Raw genomic sequence first — 14,639 nt, forward strand, 5'->3', positions numbered from 1 at the left:
CCTTTCATCTGACCCTGTTTTATCAGGTATCTTCAGGACTGGCTGCAAAGTCCTCTGTGGCCTAGCAGGGGCTGCTCCTCCCTTGGGGAGGCCAAAGAGCCTGCCATTGAGTTCCTGTCAGAAATAGTCCCTGTTCCCCTTACTACGGGAAACCAATTGGTTATTGAGGTACCAAAGGCTTCATCTGAGGAGAGGTTCTAGGATGTATACATACATGGCCCTTGGTGAAGTGTCAGTCTTAGAAAAAACCCCTGTGCCCAGATATATTTGCTTCTTGTGGAGCTCCTATCCTTTCCACGTCATACAAACTCCCCCGTCTTTCATACGATTCCCTGCACTCTGCTGAAGGTTTGGTTATGAGTCTTAGTATCTGCTTTGATACACTGCTAGGTAGAGTCTTTCAGGGGCACTCTGTGGTAAGCTCCTGTCCTGTTACTTGTTTTCTCCTACGTCCAATGCACCTCCCATTTGTCTTTCTAAGTGAGGATTGATCATCTTACCCCGGGTCCTCTTTCTTGTTTATCTTTTTTATGTGTATAGATTTCATTATGTTTATCATATCTTATAGGACTAGATGAGTGAGTATATACTATGTGTGTCTTTCTCTTTCTGGGATACCTCACTCAGAATGATCTTTTCTAGATCCTACCATATGCCTGCAAATTTCATGATTTCCTCGTTTTTGATTGCTGACTAGTATTCCATTGTGTAAAAATACCATAATTTCTGTATCCATTCCTCTGTTGAGGGACATCTGGGTTGTTTCCAGGTTCTGGCTATTACAAATAAAGCTGCTACAAACATGGTTGAACAAATGTCTTTGTTATGTACTTGAGCCTCTTTTGGGTATATGCCTAAGAGTGGTATAACTGGATCTTGAGGAAGCACTATTCCTAATTGTCTGAGAAAGCTCCAGATTGATTTCCAAAGTGGTTGTACCAGTTTACATTCCCACCAGCAATGGAGGAGGGTTCCCCTTTCTCCACAACCTCTCCAGCATGTGTTGTCACTTGAGTTTTTCATCTTGGCCATTCTGATGGGTACAAGGTGAAATCTCAGGGTCATTTTGATTTGCATCTCCCTGATGGCTAAAGATATTGAGCATCTCTTTCAGTGTTTCTCTGCCATTCTATATTCCTCTACAGAGAATTCTGTGTTTAGCTCCGTACCCCATTTTTTATATTTTTTTTTATCTTTTTTAATTTTATTTTTCTTATTAGTTACATTTTGTTAACTGTGTCCCAGCTGTATCCCACTCCCTCATTCCCTCCACAACCCCACACTCCCTCCCTGGTCTCCTCCCTGCCCCTTTCCAAGTCCACTGATAGGGGAGGACCTCCTCCCCTTTCATTTGACCCTGTTTTATCAGGTATCTTCAGGACTGGCTGCAAAGTCCTCCTATGTGGCCTAATAGGACTCCTCCTCCCCTGGGGGGGGAGGTCAAAGAGCCTGCCCTTGAGATCCTGTTGGGAATAGTCCTTGTTCCCCTTACTTTGGGAAACTACTTGGTTATTGAGCTTCGACAGGCCACATCCAAACAGAAGTTCTAGGTTATATCCATAGATGGTCCTTGGTAGAATGTCAGTCTCAGAAAAGACCCTGTGCCCGGATATATTTGGTCCTTGTAGAGCTCCTATCCTTTCCATATCATACTAACTCCCCTTCTTTCATATGATTCCCTGTACTCTGCTGAAGGTTTGGTTGTGAGTCTTTGTATCTGCTTTGAAAACACTGCTAGTTAGAGTCTTTCAGATGCCTTCAGTAGACTCTTGTCATACGCTCAACGCACATCCCATTTGTCTTTCTAAATGAGGATTGATCATCTTTGCCCATGTGTCTGCTTTCTTGATTATCTTCTTTAGGTGTGTAGATTTCATTATGTTTATCATATTTTGTAGGTCTATATAAGCGAGTATACACCATGTTTGTCTTTCTCCTGGGATACTTCACTCAGAATGATCTTTTCTTTTTTTTTTTTCAGTTTTTTTTTTAATTTTTTTTATCAGTTATATTTTATTAACTGTATCCCAGCCGTGTCCCGATCCCTCATTCCCTCCCAGTCCCTCCCTCCCTCCCTCCCTCCCTCCCTCCCTCCCTCCCTCCCTCATCTCCACCGTGCCCCTTTCCAAGTCCACTGATAGGGGGGACCTCCTCCCCATTCATCTGATCCTGTTTTATCAGGTATCTTCAGGACTGGCTGCAAAGCCCTCCTCTGTGGCCTAACAGGACTGCTCCTCCCTTTGGGGGTGGGGAGACCAAAGAGCCAGTCATTGAGTTCCTGTTAGAAATAGTCCCTGTTCCCCTCACTTTGGGAAACCAATTGGTTACTGAGCTACCACAGGCTACATCTGAGTGGAGGTTCTAGGTTATATCCATACATGGTCCTTGGTTGAATGTCAGTCTCAGAAAAGACCCTGTGCCCAGATATATTTGGTCCTTGTGGAGCTCCTATCCTTTCCCCATCAGACTAACTCCCCTTCTTTCTTATGATTCCCTGTACTCTGCCAAAGGTTTGGTCATGAGTCTTTGCTTTGAAAACACTGCTAGTTAGAGTCTTTCAGATGCGCTCAGTAGACTCCTGTCATATGTTCAATGCACATCCCATCTATCTTTCTAAACGAGGATTGATCATCTTACCCCATGTCCACTCAATTGATTATCTTTTTTAGGTGTATAGATTTCATTATGTTTATCATATCTTATAGGTCTATATAAGTAAGTATATCCCATGTTTGTCTTTCTCCTTCTGGGATATTTCACTCAGAATGATCTTTTCTAGATCCCACCATTTGCCTGCAAATTTCATGATTTCCTCGTTTTTGATTGCTGACTAGTATTCCATTGTGTAAAAATACCACAATTTCTGTATCCATTCCTCCATTGATGAACATCTGGATTGTTTTCAGGTTCTGGCTATTACAAATAAAGCTGCTACAAACATGGTTGAACAAATGTCCTTGTTGTGTACTTGAGCAAATTTTGGGTATATACCTAGGAGTGGTATAGCTGGGTCTTGAGGAAGCACTACTCCTAATTGTCTGAGAAAGCACTAGATTGATTTCCAAAGTGGTTGTACCAGTTTACATTCCCACCAGCAATGGAGGAGGGCTCCCCTTTCTCCACAACCTCTCCAGCATGTGTTGTCACTTGAGTTTTTCATCTTGGCCATTCTGATGGGTGTAAGGTGAAATCTCAGGGTCGTTTTGATTTGCATTTCTCTAATGGCTAATGAGGTTGAGCATTTCTTTAAGTGTTTCCCTGCCATTCGATGTTCCTCTATCGAGAATTCTCTGATGAGCTCCGTTCCCCATTTTTTAATTGGATTACTTGATTTATTGCTTTTAAACTTCTTTAGTTCTTTATATATTCTGGATATCAGCCCTCTATCAGATATAGGGTTGGTGAAGATCCTTTCCCAGTCTGTATGCTGTCGTTTTGTTCTGCTGACAGTGTCTTTTGCTTTACAGAAGCTTTTCAATTTCATGAGGTCCCATTTATTGATTGTTGCTCTTAGAGCCTGGGCTGTTGGTGTTCTGTTCAGGAAGTTGTCTCCTGTGCCAATGAGTTCTAGGCTCTTTCCCACTTTTTCTTCTAAGAGATTTAGAGTATCTGGTTTTATGTTGAGGTCTTTGATCCACTTGGACTTTAGTTTTGTGCAGGGTGATAAATATAGATCTATTTTCATTTTTCTGCATGTAGACATCCAGTTGGACCAGCACCATTTGTTGAAGATGCTGTCTGTTTTTCATTGAATGGTTTTGGCTTCTTTGTCATAAGCAAGTATTCATAAGTGTGTGGGTTTATTTCTGGGTCTTCTATTCAGTTCTCTTGATACTCCCTTCTGTTTCTATGCCAATACCATTCAGTTTTTCTTACTATTGCTCTGTACTACAGCTTGAGATTGGGGATGGAGATACCTCCAGATGATCTGTTGTTGTACAGGATCGATTTGCAGATTCTGGTTTTTTTTGTTTCTCCATATGAAGCTGAGAATCATTCTTTCAAGGTCTGTAAAGAACTGAATTGGTATTTTGATGGGAATTGTATTGAATCTGTAGATTGTTTTTGGCAGGATTGCCATTTTCACAATGTTAATCTTACCAATCCATGAGCATGGGAGATCTTTACATCTTCTCATATCTTCTTCTAATTCTTTCTTCAGAGACTTGAAATTTTTTTCAAATAGGTCTTGCACTTGCTTGGTTAGAGTCACCCCAAGGTACTTTATGTTATTAGTGGCTATTGTGAAGGGTGTTGTTTCCCTAATTTCTTTCTCAGCCTTTTTGTCTTGGGTATACTAGAGGGCTCTGAGTTTTTTGAGTTGATTTTGTATCCTGCCACTTTGCTGAAGGTGTTTATCAGCTGAAGGAGTACTCTGGATGAATTTTTGGGGTTGCTCATGTATAGTATCATATCATCTGCAAATAGTCACACTTTGACTTCTTCCTTTCCAATTTGTATCCCCTTGATCTTTAGTTGTCTTATTGCTTTAGCTAGGACTTCAAGTAGTATGTTGAAGATATATGGAGAGAGTGTGCAGCCTTGTCTTGTCCCTGATTTCAGTGGGATTGATTTAATTTTCTCTCCATTGAGTTTGATGTTAGCTATAGGCTTGTTGCATATTACCTTTACTATGTTTAGGTATGTGCCTTGTATCCCTGGTTTCTCCAAGGGATACATGAATGGGTGTTGGACTTTTTCAGATGCTTTTTCGGCATCTACGGAGATGATTATGTGGTTTTTCTCCTTCAGTTTCTTTATATGGTGGATTATATTGATGGATTTCTGTATGTTGAACCACCCTTTCATGCCTGGGATGAAACCTACTTGGTCATGGTGGGTGATATCTTTGATGTGTTCTTGGATTCTGTCTGCTAGTATTTTATTGAGTATTTTTGCATCAATGTTCATAAGAGAGATAGGTCTGAAGTTCTCTTTTTTTTTGTTGGGTCTTTTTGTGGTTTAGGTATCAAGGTGACTGTGGCTACATAGAATGAGTTTGGTAATGCTCCTTCTGTTTCTATTTTGTGGAATAGTTTGGAAAGAAGTGGAGTTAGCACTTCTTTGAAGGTCTGGTAGAATTCTGCACTGAATCCATCTGGCCCAGGGCTTTTTTGGAAGGGAGACTGTTGATGACTGCTTCTATTTCCTTGGGAGATATAGGACTATTCAATCTTTCTACCTGATCTTGACTTAATTTTAGTAGATGAACTCTATCAAGAAAATTGTCCATTTCTTTCAGATTTTCAAATTTTGTGTCATATAGGCTTTTGTAGTACGACCTAATGATTGTTTGGATTTCCTCAGTGTCTGTAGTTATGTCCCCCTTTTCATTTCTGATTTTGCTGATATGGATAGTTTCTCTCTGCCTTTTAGTTAACTCGGCTAAAGGTTTGTCTATTTTGTTGATATTTTCAAAGAACCAGCTAGCTCTTGGTTTCCTTGATTTTTTTGAATAGTTTAATTTGTTTCTAATTGATTGATTTCAGCCCTGAGTTTGATTATTTCCAGCTGTCTGCTCCTCTTGGGTGTATTTGCTTCTTTTATTTCTAGGACTTTCAGTTGGGCCATTAAGTTGCTTGTATGAGATGTCACAAATTTCTTCTTGAATGCATTTAGTGCTATGAATTTTCCTCATAGCACTGCTGTCATTGTGCCCCATAAGTTTGGGTATATTGTGCCTTTATTTTCATTGAATTCTAGGAAGTCTTTAATTTTTTCTTTATTTTTTTCCTATTCCAGCTGTAATTGAGTAGCGAGATGTTCAATTTCCATGTTATTTCTGTTGTTGTTGAGGTCCAGCTTTAATCCATGGTGGTCTGATACGATATAACAGATTTTTTAAATCTTCTTGTATCTGTTGAGGCTTTTTTTTGAGGCCAACTATATGGTCTATTTTGGAGAAGGTTCCATGAGGTGCTGAAAAGAATATATACTCTTTTGAATTTGGGTAAAATGTACTTTAGACATCTATTAGGTGCATTTGATTTAAGACCTCTGTAAGTGCCATTATTTCTCTATTATTTCTGTGTAGATCATCTGTCCCTTGTGAGAATGGAGTGTTGAAGTTTCCAACTATTAAGGTGTTGGAATCGATGTTTAATTTTAGCATTAATAATGTTTCATTTACAAATGTAGATGTTCTTGTATTTGGGGCATACATGTTGAGAATTGTGATGTCCTACTGGTAGATTTTTTCTTTGATGAGAATGAAATGCCCCTCCTCACCTTTTTTGATTAATTTTGGTTGAAAGTTTATTTTATTAGATATTAGTACAGCTACCCCAGCTTGTTTTCTGGGTCCATTTACTTGAAAAACATTTTTTCAGCCCTTTACTCTGAGGGAGTGTTTGTCTTTGTTGCAGAGATGTGTTTCTTGGATGCAGCAGAATGTTGGGTCCTGTTTCTGCAACCATTTTGTTAGCCTGTGTCTTTTTATTGGAGAGTTGATCCAATTGATGCTGTATCCATTGATGCTGATAGATAATAATGACCAATGAATGTTAGTTTCTTTTATTGTAGTGCTACTGTGTTTCATTGCTTGTTTTCTTTTTCTGTTGTGAAGTCATCTATATCCTATGTTTTCTTGGTTGTCGTTGTTTTTGTTGAATTAGAGCTTTCCTTCTAATATCTTCTGTAGGGTTGGGTTGCTTTGTAGATATTGTTTAAATTTAGTTTTGTCATAGAATATTTTGTTTTATGCATCTATGTTGATTGAAAGCTTTGCTGGGTAGAGTAGCCTGGGATGGCATCTATGTTCTCTTAAAGTCTGCATGACATCTGCCCAGGCCCTTCTGCCTTTCATAGTTTTTGCTGTGAAGCTTGGTGTGATTTTGATAGGTTTACCTTTATATGTTACTTGGCCTTTTTCCCTTGCTGCTTTTAATATTTTTTCTTTGTTCGGTAGATTTAGTGTTTTGACTATCATGTGACCTGAGTTGTTTCTTTTCTGGTGTAGTCTACTTGTTGTTCTATAGGCCTCTTGTATGTTTATTGACATCTTCTTCAAGTTGGGAAAATTTTCTTCAAAATATTTTCTGGACCTTGGAGCCTGGAATCTTCTTTTTCATCTACTCCAATTATTCTTAGATTTCGTCTTTTCACGGCATCCTTTATTTTTTGGATATTTTGTGTTTGGAACTTTTCTGATTTTACTTTTTCTTTGAGAGATGTATCAACTTCTGCAAGTGTATCTTCAGCACCTGAGATTCTGTCTTCCATCTCTTGTATTCTATTGGTGATGCTTACCTTTGTTGTTCCTGATCTTTTCTCTAAGTTCCCCAGCTCCAGGGTTTTCTCTGTTTGTTTTCTTTATTGATTCTAATTCTGTTTTTATGTCTTGCACCATTTCCTTCATTTGTTTGAATGTGGATTCTTGTCTTTCCTTGATTGCCTCTATTTGTTTTCCTCTCTATATGTCATTAATTGTGCCTCTATTTGTTTGGCTGTATTTGCCTGTATTTCTTTGATTGCTTTGTTTGTTTTCTCTTTATTTGCCTTCATTAGTGTAGCAATTTCTTTGAGAGATTTGTTCATTTTCTCTTTATGTGCCTCTAATAACTGGATAAGCATAGCTTTAAAATAATTTTCTTGTGTTTCCTACAAATTGAAACATCCATTGATTTTGGGGGTTGCTGGTGAAGCAATGATGTCCTGATTTTTGTTGTGTTAATAGATAACAGAATGTGTTAATAGATAACTACAATTAGGCCTCTACCCAGCAGTTTGTCATACAGATATCTTACAGTTTTTCCAGGTGGCTTGGACCAATCAGCTTAAAGTTCACCTCACTTGCTGAATCCTTAGCCAATTTAAATAATCCTGTTGGAATTCCCTGTCTATGGTTTTTCTCTTTAAAAACTCTGCCCTCCAGAGACTTGGGGCTGCTATATTCTTTTTGTTTTTTAATTATTTTTATTTTTATTCATTACAGTTTATTCACTTTGTATCTCCCCTGTACCTCCCTCCTCCTCCCCTCACAATCCCACCATCCCTCTTCCCCACCCATGTCCCTCTCCCAGTCCACTGATAAGAGAGGTCCTTCTCCCTTTCCCTTTGATCATAGTCTAAGAGATCACAACAGGAGTGAATGCATTGTCATCTTCTGTGGCCTAGTAAGGCTGCCCCCCCCTCAGGGGAAGGTGATCAAAGAGCAGACCAATTAGATTATGTCAGAGGCAGTCCCTCTTCCCATTACTATGGAACCCACTTGGACACTAAACTGCCATGGGCTACATCTGTGCAGGGGTTCTGGGTTATCTCCATGTCTGGTACTTGGTTGGAGTATGAGTCTTTGGGAAGACCCCTGTGTTCAAATTTGGGGTTCTGTTGCTCTCCTTGTGGGGTTCCTGTCCTCTCCAGATCTTATTATTTCCCACTTCTTACATAAGATTCCATGCACTCTGCCCAACAGTTGGCCATAAGTCTCAGTGTCTGTTTTGATAGTCTGCAGGGCAGAGCCTTTCAGAGGCCCTCTGTGGCAGGTTTCTAGGTTTTTTCCTGTTTTCTTCTTCTTCTAATATCCATCCTCTTTGCTTTTCAGGATGGGGATTGAGCATTTTAGTCAGGGTTCTCTCTCTTGATTAGTTTCTTTAGATGTACAGATTTAGTAGGTTTATCCTATGTTATATGTCTATATGAGTGAGTAAATACCGTGTGTGTCTTTCTGCTTCTGGGACGGCTCACTCAGGATGATCCTTTCCAGGTCCGACCATTTACCTGCAAATTTCATGATTTCCTTATTTTTCATTGGAGAGTAATACACCATTGTGTAGATGTACCACAATTTCTGCATCTATTCTTCAGTTGAGGGTCATCTGGTCTCTTTCCAGCTCCTGGCTATTACAAATAAAGCTGCTACAAACATGGTTGAGCAAATGTCCTTATTCTGTACTTGAGCCCCTTTTGGATATATGCCTAGGAGTGGTATGGCTGGATCTTGAGGAAGCGCTATTCCTAGTTGTCTGAGAAAGTTTGTCAAATTATCACTATTTGCAGATGATATGATAGTATATGTGAGTGACGCCAAAACTCTACCAGGGAACTCCTACAGCTGATAAACACCTTCAGTAAAGTGGCCAGATAAAAAATTAACTCAAAAAAAATCAGTAGCCCTTCTGTATACAAAAGACAAAAGGGCTGAGAAAGAAATTAGGGAAACAACAACCTTCACAATAGCCACAAATGACATAAAGTACCTTGGTGTAATCCTAACCAAGCAAGTCAAAGAGTTGTATGAAAAAAAAATTTCCAGTCTCTGAAGAAAGAATTAGAAAAAGATATGAGAAGATGGAAAGATCTCCCATGTTCATGGCTTGGCAGGATTAACATAGTAAAAATGGCCATCTTACCAAAAGCAATCTACAGATTTAATGCAATCCCCATCAAATTACCAACACAATTCTTTATAGACCTTGAAAGAAAAATTCTCAACTTCATATGGAATAACAAGAAACCCAGAATTGCTAAAACAATCTTCTACAATAAAAGATCTTCTGGAAGTATCTCCATCCCTGATCTTAAGCTGTACTATAGAACAACAGTTATAAAAACTGCATGGTACTGGCATAGAAACAGACTGGTTTCAATGGAACCAAATAGAAGACCTAGAAATAAACCCACACACTTATGGACACCTGATCTTTGACAAAGATGCCAAAATCATACAATGGAAAAAAGATAGCATCTTCAACAAATGGTGGTGGTCTAACTGGATATTTACATGCAGAAAAATGAAAATAGATCCATATTTATCACCCTGCACAAAACTAAAGTCAAAGTGGATCAAGGACCTCACTAAAACCAGATACCCTAAATCAATTGGAAAAAAAAGTGGGGAACAGCCTAGAACTCATAGGCACAACTTCCTGAACAGAACACCAACAGCACAGGCTCTAAGAGCAACAATCAATAAATGGGACCTCATGAAACTGAAAAGTTTCTGTAAAGCAAAGGATACCGTCATCAAAACAAAATGACTGCCTACAGGTTGGGAAAGAATCTTCACTAACCCTTTATCTGACAGAGGACTAATATCCAGTATATACAAAGAACTAAAGAAGCTGAAAAGCAGCAAACCAAGTAATCCAATTAAAAAATGGGGAACAGAGCTAAACAGAGAATTCTCAACAGAGGAATATCGAATGGCAGAGAAACACTTAAAGAAATGCTCATCCTCATTAGCCATCAGGGAAATGCAAATCAAAACGACCCTGAGATATCACCTTACACCCATCAGAATGGCCAAGATGAAAAACTCAAGCGATAACACATGCTGGAGAGGTTGTGAAGAAAGGGGAACCCTCCTCCACTGCTGGTGGAAATGTAAACTGGTACAACCACTCTGGAAAGCTATCTGGCGCTTTCTAAGACAATTAGGAATAGTGCTTCCTCCAGACCCAGCTATACCACTGCTAGGTATATACCCAAAGTTTGCTCAAGTACACAAAAGGGATACTTGCTCAACCATGTTTATAGCAGCTTTGTTTGTAATAGCCAGAACCTGGAAACAACCCAGATGTCCATCAACGGAGGAATGGGTACAGAAATTATGGTAATTTTACACAATGGAATACTAGTCAGCAATAAAAAAGGAGGAAATCATGAAATTTGCAGGCAAATGGTGGGATCTAGAAAAGATCATTCTGAGTGAAATATCCCAGAAGGAGAAAGACAAACATGGGATATACTCACTTATATAGACCTATAAGATATGATAAACATAATGAATTCTATATACCTAAAAAAGATAATCAATTGAGCGGACATGGGGTAAGATGATCAATCCTCATTTAGAAAGACAGATGGGATGTGCATTGAACGTATGACAGGAGTCTACTGAGCGCATCTGAAAGACTCTAACTAGCAGTGTTTTCAAAGCAAAGACTCATGACCAAACCTTTGGCAGAGTACAGGGAATCATAAGAAAGAAGGGGAGTTAGTCTGATGGGGAAAGGATAGGAGCTCCACAAGGACCAAATGTATCTGGGCACAGGGTCTTCTCTGAGAGTGACATTCAACCAAGGACCATGTATGAATATAACCTAGAACCTCCACTCAGATGTAGCCTGTGGTAGCTCAGTAACCAATTGGTTTCCCAAAGTGAGGGGAACTAGGACTATTTCTAACAGGAACTCAATGACTGGCTCTTTGGTCTCCCCACCCCTGAAAAGGAGGAGCAGTCCTGTTAGGCCACAGAGGAGGGCTTTGCAGCCAGTCCTGAAGATACCTGATAAAACAAGATCAGATGAATGGGGAGGAGGTCCCCCTTATCAGTGGACTTGGAAAGGGGCACGGTGGAGATGAGGGAGGGAGAGAGGGACTGGGAGGGACTGAGGGATCGGGACATGGCTGGGATACAGAGTTAATAAAATGTAACTGATAAAAAAAATAATAAAAAAAACTAACAAAAAACAAAACAAAACAAAACAACAACAACAACAAAAAAAACTAAAGTCCAAGTGGATCAAAGACCTCAACATAAAACCAGACACATTAAATCGATTAGAAAAAAAAGTGGGGAAGAGCCTTGAACTCTTTGGTACAGGAGACAACTTCTTGAACAGAACACCAACAGCACAGGCTCTGAGAGCAAAAATAAATAAATGGGACCTCATGAAACGGAAAAGCTCCTGTAAAGCAAAGGACGCCGTCATCAAAACAAAATGACTGCCTACAGATTGGGAAAAAATCTTTACCAATCCTTTATCTGACAGAGGGCTAATATCCAGTATACATAAAGAACTAAAGAAGCTGAAAAGCAGCAAACCAAGTAATCCAATTAAAAAATGGGGAACAGAGCTAAACAAAGAACTATCTGTAGAGGAATATTGAATGGCAGAGAAACACTTAAAGAAATGCTCAACATCCTTAGCTATCACGGAGATGCAAATCAAAGCAACCCTAAGATTTCACCTTAAACCCATCTGAATGGCTAAGATAAAAAACCCAAGTGACAACACATGCTGGAGAGGTTGTGTAGAAAGGGTTACCCTCCTCCACTGCTGGTGGGAATGTAAACTAGTACAACCAATCTTGAAATCAGTCTGGTTCTTTCTCATACAACTAGGAATGGGACTGCTATTTTCTGAACTGCAGTGAGAGGGACTATTTTTGTCCTGAGCTTGAGCTTGAATAAAGACCCCTGCGTGTTTACACTGGACTCATGATCCTGATGGTTTCTTGGGGGGGTCTTTTGATCTAGGCATAATGTTGTTTGGCTGGATACACTGGGAGGCCCACTGAACAGGGGCTTCAATGTTGAGAACACAGTTTCAGGGATCCTTATGCTGTCCACAGTGGATTCATGGGAGGGATCTGATGTCTGGCAGTTAGTGTTGTGAAACCCCAGATCTGGGACTCTGTAAACACTCTCTCATGGAAATACTCACACATAAGCATGTGGAAAGCACAGAGGGCCTGGGAACTCACTGGCAGGTGTATGCGGTAAGCTTAGAGGGCCCACAGTTCTCTATTCTCAGATTTCGGTGCCATGTTTGGCCTTTAGGGTAAGAAGGCCCCTTACCTAGGTTTATGTTCTCCTCCCACCCTGTTGCCACAGACACACCCACTGCTGGCAAAGCCAGGAAATGGGCAGCCTACAGTGCAGGGGGTTGATAGTTTGCTACTTTCAGACTCTGGGGACATTCATGGGAGACCTGGATCCAATCTGTCTCAGTTCACAGGTAGTTCCCTCTAGCCTGGGAAGCCTCAGAGTCAATTTTTTGGCTTCAGCTGCCCATCCACTCATCAGTTTTGGAGATTTGGATCCTCTGCCATACAGATAAGTTGTGCACTGGTTGCAACTGTCTTGGAGTCCAGGATTTTATAATTCCTGATAATGATTTTATAGAATTCCTGATTTGATTCAGGTAACTTTAAACCTCCCTTTAGAATATTAAATTTTGTAGGAACTCTCTGAACCTTCTTGTGTCAAGCATATAAATTTCACTATGAAGAACAGGTTTGGGACAGATTCATGACCAAAAATAAACATTTGATTTAGGTTGGAAATGAGATCATTGAGTCTTGGTATGTGCCATAATAGATAAGCCATGAATAGAAAATCGATAATTAACTATTTTATCTATACAAACTTTAAAAGTAAGACAAAAGATAAAAAACTTGTTTCTTAGAAAATACAGATTGTAACTAGGAAAAAATGACTACTATAGGCTTGTCCTGCTTAAACCTTGTTAACTTGTAAAGTAAAAAACAGCTCAGTCTCCATGAGGGTTCTGTAGTATGAGGGAGAAGAGACAGGCTCTGACATAAATTTGGTTACCTGCTCCTTGATCTCTTCTCCCTGGTGGGGACACCTAGCCAGCCCACAGAAAAAGATATCCAGACAGTCCTGATGGAACCTGAAAGGCTAGGGTTAGACAGTAGGGGAGGAGTATTTCCCCTATCATTGGACAAGGGAGAGGGATAGGAGAGGAAGAAGGATTGAGGAGGTAAAGGGGGGGAGATGAGGGAGGGGGCTATAAGTGGGATACAAAATGAAAAAATGATCATCATCACCATCATCAACAAGCTTAGTCCAAAGTAAAAAAAAAAGAAAATAATTTAGTAACTGCAACCATGAGTATGCTCAGGCTATGGAAGAGACTTGCCTCTAGTGCCCACTGTGGCAAAAAGGAGGTCTGGAGGGACCCCAACGATACCAATGAGATCACCAATGCCACTCTCCTCAGCAAATCAGGCAACTGATCAAAGACAGGCTGATCATCCGGAAGCCTGTGACAGTCCATCATGGGCATGATGACAGAAAACACCTTGGCTCTAAGGAAGGGCAGGCATGTGGCCATAGGGAAGCAGAAGGGTACCGCCAACATTCTGATGCCCGAGAAGGTGGCCTTGACGAGAAGGATGAGGATCCTGCACTGGCTCCTTAGGAGATACTGTGAATCTAAGAAGATGGATCGCCATATATATCATAGCCTGTGCCTGAAGGTCAAAGGGAATATGACCAAAAATAAGCGGATTCTCATGGAGCACATCCACAAGCTCAAGGCAGACCAGGCCCACAAGAAGCTCCTGGCTGGCCAGGCTGAGGCTCACATGTCTAAGAGCAAGGAAGCCCTGAAGCACCAGAATGAGCGGCTCCAGGCCTAGAAGGAAGAGATTATCCATACTCTGTCCAGGGAGGAAGAGGCCAAGAAATAAAGCTGCCCTTGTGTTTGTATATAGTGGCTTGGTTGTTGCCTTGTGTCAATCAATCATTAAAACAAAACAAAACAAAACAACAGAATAAAATAAGATACCCATAAAGGAAATAATTCCTTGGGAAAGCTCCACATAGAAAATACAGATATGTTTCAGAGAGGACTAAGGATGGACTTTCTTGACTGCTTATCAATTTCTGCAACAATTGTAAGATGACTTTTAACCCCTGTTAGTTAAAGTTTTAAAAATTTTGTGATAATAGTAGTGCCCACTTTGTCCCACTTCCCCGATGGAAAAAAATTAACACTTGAAAAGTTTAAGTTAGCCTGGGTATAGTTAGCTTGAGAATAACTCCATTCTGAAATAAAGATTCATCTTGACTGGGAGCTAAATTCAGGTACCAGGAAATATCACAGAATAAATACTTCATAGAAAATAGAGACAATCTCCCTGGCAATAATCAATGAGAATTGGTT

At 40.1% G+C, this 14,639-nt stretch overlaps 1 pseudogene; it reads left to right on the forward strand.

Moving 5' to 3' along the window:
- Positions 1-13,578: 13,578 nt before the first annotated feature.
- On the forward strand, positions 13,579-14,163 carry LOC110541032 (large ribosomal subunit protein eL19-like; annotated as a pseudogene).
- The last annotated feature ends 476 nt before the right edge of the window (positions 14,164-14,639 follow it).

Source organism: Meriones unguiculatus, chromosome 1 (assembly GCF_030254825.1).
Source record: "Meriones unguiculatus strain TT.TT164.6M chromosome 1, Bangor_MerUng_6.1, whole genome shotgun sequence".
NCBI classification, from domain to species: domain Eukaryota; kingdom Metazoa; phylum Chordata; class Mammalia; order Rodentia; family Muridae; genus Meriones; species Meriones unguiculatus.